General features: G+C 47.0%; 1 pseudogene; it reads left to right on the top strand.

Annotated features, from left to right (window-relative positions):
• The first annotated feature begins 745 nt into the window (after positions 1-745).
• On the top strand, positions 746-1,432 carry LOC104982865 (annotated as a pseudogene).
• Positions 1,433-4,487: the final 3,055 nt, after the last annotated feature.

The following is a 4,487-nucleotide window of genomic DNA, read 5'->3' as shown; positions in this document are numbered from 1 at the left end:
AATATTTCAAGTGTAGACATAATGAGGTCTTTTAAATTATTATTAATTTTTCAAGCAAGGAATGAAAAAGTTGCTGAGGCTTCCTACAGACTTTAATTTCTAACAAAGTGAATACCAGTCTCTAATATATTTAAATAAAAATCTCTTTGGGACCTTTTTGCTAAGTGTAAAGAGGCCTTGAAGCTGAAAAGGGAGGAAACCACTGGGTTTATCCCCAGCCACGATTGGTCCATTTCTTGCTCTGACCTCACAGGGCATCACTATGATGAAACTCACAAAAACCCTTTATAAGACTCTGGCTGGGTGCAGTTTTTGTCCACAGAGCCCAGGAAGCTGATTTTGGTGACCTGACGGCTGGACCTACAGTTAGCGAGCTTTTTTCCGTGTTTTTATAGTGTTGCTGATTTTTTTCCTTTTTCTCATTTTTATTTTTCTCTTTTTCCTTTGTCTTTTTCTCATTTTTTACATTTTTCTTATCATTTTTTTCTTTCATTTTTAGTTTCTCATTTTTTTTGTTTCTTTTTTTCCCATTTTTTCCCCTTAGTTCTTTTTCTCATTTTATCTTATTATTATTTTTTTTCAGTTAGTGTTGCCAGTACTAGTACAGAGAGTATCATTGATATAGTTAGCATAGTTGATATAGCTAGTGGTTTGTTAGCATAGATAGTACAGTTAGTGTTAGCACTGTTAGTATCCTTGGTACACTTAGCATAAGTTAGTATAGTTAATAGTCTACTGGCATAGTTAGTGTTAGCACTGTTAGTATAGTTATTAGCATTAGGATAGTTTATAGCACTGTTAGCATACACGGTATTGTTAGAACAGTTAGCATTCTTAGTGAGGGCTTAGCGGTAGTGAGTATAGTTAGTGGTAGAGTTAGTATAGTTAGGTAATTAGTATAGCTTAGTGGTAGTTAGTGTATTTAAGGATCCAGGACCTCATGGCCATCTCTGTTAACAAGATTGTTCATATTGAGAATTATGATATCCTTCAAACAATTGGTGAAGGCCAATTCGCCAAAGTGAAGTTGGCCCGGCATGTTCTGACCAAGGAGGTGGTAGCCATTAAGGTCATTCAAAAGAGAAATGAGAGCTCCTCCAGCCTCAAGGAATGGAATCAAGAGATTAATAGCCTAAAAACCATAAGCCACCCAAATATTGTAAAACTACTGGAAGTGATTGATACTGAGGAGGCTCTATTTATAGTAATGGAGTACGTCAGTGGAGGAGACTTGTCCACCTACTTGGAGGCCAAAGGCCGCTTGACGGAGGGGGAGGCCCGAGGCCTGTTCCGCCAGCTGGTCTCAGCTCTGCAGGACTGCCACCAGTGGGGCGTGGTGCACCGGGATTTGAAGCTGGGCAACCTTCTCCTCGACGCCAACAACAACGTCAAGATCTCTGACTTCGGCCTTAGCAACCAGTGGCACCCATAAAAGAAGCTAGACACTTTCTGCGGCAGCCCTGCATACATGGCCCCAGAATTCCTCCGAGGATGCCTTACACAGGCCCAGAGGTGCATGTGTAAAGCCTCGGCGTCATCGTGTACACCATGGTAACTGGATTCCTCCCCTTCAGGGGACAAGATTTCTGGGAGCTGCAGCAGCGTGTGCTTAGGGGGCAGTACCATGTGCCCAAATCTCTATCCAATGAGATAACAGACCTTTTAGACAGAATGCTAAGGCTCAACCCTACCAACAGAGGTACTTTAGATGATGTTTGGCAGCATCCATGGGTGAACGTGGGCCAGGAAGAGCCACTCCCACCAGCCTGTGAAGAGCACCCTGGGATGACAGGAGAGTTGATACTGGGCTGGTGCAGGGACCAAATCCAGGGCTTAGACATAAGCAGTATCAGTGACACGAATGTACCCAAGGTGAGGGTACGCACCATCATTGTGAGGCCAGCCGTTTCCTCCGACCTCGGCAGCCAAGAACATATGCCTCCCGCCACCCCTGAGGAGTCCATGCTTATTCCCGACTGGCTTTGGGAGACCATTCAGCAGGAGAACCAGGAGTCAACGGAGAAGACCAGAGAGCCTGCTACTCCCCCACCCTGCCCGGAAGCGAGGACCGTCACCCCCAGCCCAGCCCCCTCCACCACAGCACCAGAGATGCCAGCAGCCCCCGAGCCACTGATCACACCGGTGACCGGCATGACACGTGTGGGACCAGGCTCACCTGCGACACCTGTGGCAGAAGTGACAGCAGCCACACCCATGATACCAGCGTTACTCGTGGCACCAGAGACGCCTGTGACACCATCAGCACCTGTGACACCATCAGCACCTGTGACAGCTTCGATACCAGAGGTACCAGCCTCACCTGTGACACCATCAGCACCTGCCACACCATCAGCACCTGTGACAGCTGCGATACCAGAGGTACCAGCCTCACCTGTGATGCCTGCAGCACCTGTGACACCAGCCACACCTGTGATCCCAGCCTCATCTATGACGCCCTAAGCACCCAGGACACCACTGGGGCCTGCAACGTATATGACACCCGTGGCACCCGCGATACCTGTGACACCAGTGTCACCAGTGACACCTGCCTCACCAGGGACACCTGCCTCACCTGTGACACGAGAGGCACCCGTGACACCAGTGGTGACCACGCCACCCATGATACTCATGTCACCATTACCGTCACACCAGGGGCACCTGTGACACAGATGGCACTCATGGCACCTGTGACACCTCCAACACCAATGGCACCCATGACATCGGCGGTAAAGTCCCAGAAGGAATCCACTGCCTCCCGGAGGTGCCTGATGCGGGAAGCTCCACCCTTGTTGGGCAGCCCGAGAATATGTCCCCAGTCACTCCCTCTGGCCTCACCCAGAAAAAGAAGGGGGTGGCTGGGAGAATCTGGAGATGTCTATCTAAATATCTTTGTTGTGGGCTGCCCAGCATGAGGACTAATAATAAAGTGACACCAGAAACAGACAGTGGATGACCTGCAAAGCTCCCTGGGACCTGGTCATGTTCCCACCTGGAGGACGGGATTCAAATCCAGCACCTCTGCCACCTTCAGGAAAGCCTCCTATCCAAAACCCTGGCCAGCTCAGACGATGCTCTGGAGTGGTCTGGGTGACCAGAAGAGGCACCACCCTGGCCTGGCTGCCTCTCCTCCTCTGCTGGGTGAAACTTCAGAGACTGGACTGTCCCCTGGGGCATGTCCCCCACCCCCCACACTTCTGTCTTTCATGTTGGTGGGGGAGGGGATACTTACTGCCAACTCCTTGGTTCTTCTCTTGGTTTAGTCTTAATAAACTTTATGCTCCAGAAAGATGTATTGCACTGCTCTGCGTTCTCTCTGGTTAGAGAAGTGTGTAGTCATGTGGTACTTAGAGTTAATGACCTAAGAATTAGTGCAATCATTCCCAAGAGCAAATATTGCTGCCCTGCACTGCAGTGCAGACATGCAGAAAGAGTGTATTATCCCCCTGCACTGACATTACTTAATATTTTCAGAAGGGGCAAAGGAAACTTTGGGTCCCTGCGCTAGGGCTAAAAGGACCAGGATGTCTAGGATAGGATAATAAGTCCTGTGAACCAGCCAGTGTGTGGTGCGGTCAGGTCCCTGTGCGGATGACTTTCCTGAATATCCTGCAGGAGCTGGGCTCTCTCCTTCCCCTATGGGGAGGGACCCTGATGCGTGGCGTTTTAAAAATTTTTTTGATGTGGATCATTTTTACAGACTATTGAATTAAATAAAATGACGGGTAGAGGAGAGGAATTTTGGCAGTCCTTGCACTAGGCAGAAGGAAGAGAGATGAATGGTCTGTGCACTCTGGGTTTGCTCACGCATGTTCTGCATGCTTATGCATGCAGATCTCCATGTTCTGTTTTACCTCTACCTTAAGAAGCTCTATGTGCCAGTTATTAAAATTGTTATACTTTAATTGTTATTAAATTATTATTCAAGTAATAAACATTTATTACTTAAAAATTACTTAAAATTACTTAAAAAATAAATTATTTAATTGCCATTAAAATTATACGTCCTGGGGTCTAATCTAGAACACTTGAAAATCTGATTCTGCCATCTACTTAGCAGCATAACCATGAAAGACTTGTTTATCCTTTCAGCTACACAAAAAAGTGAAGATAGTATTTACTCTGAAGTGTCAAGTGAAAGTGAAAGTTGCTCAGTTGTGTCCAACTGAGTCGTGTCCATGAAACACTCTAGGCCAGAATACTGGAGTAGGTTGCCGTTGCCTTCCCCAGTTGGGATTTTCCCAACCCAGGGACTGAACCCAGGTCTCCTGCATTGCAGGCGGATTCTTTACCAGCTGAGCCATAAGGGAACCCCAAAATGTCAAGGTGAAGTTAAACAAGACAGGTAAGGTAAGCTTAAGACAGTGCAGTATAATAAATCATTGCTATGAGTATTGTACTTTTTCTAGCATTTGTTTATCAATGGAGACACCATTGCTTAGGGCTGGATGATTCTGCTCTATGCAAATCTTTCTAGAGTGTTTCTGCCC

This window comes from Bison bison, unplaced genomic scaffold, assembly GCF_000754665.1.
Source record: "Bison bison bison isolate TAMUID 2011002044 unplaced genomic scaffold, Bison_UMD1.0 scf7180017633402, whole genome shotgun sequence".
Classification (NCBI taxonomy): Eukaryota; Metazoa; Chordata; class Mammalia; order Artiodactyla; family Bovidae; genus Bison; species Bison bison.
Note: the sequence above shows the minus strand (reverse complement) of the source record. Positions and strands in the feature narration are given on the sequence as shown.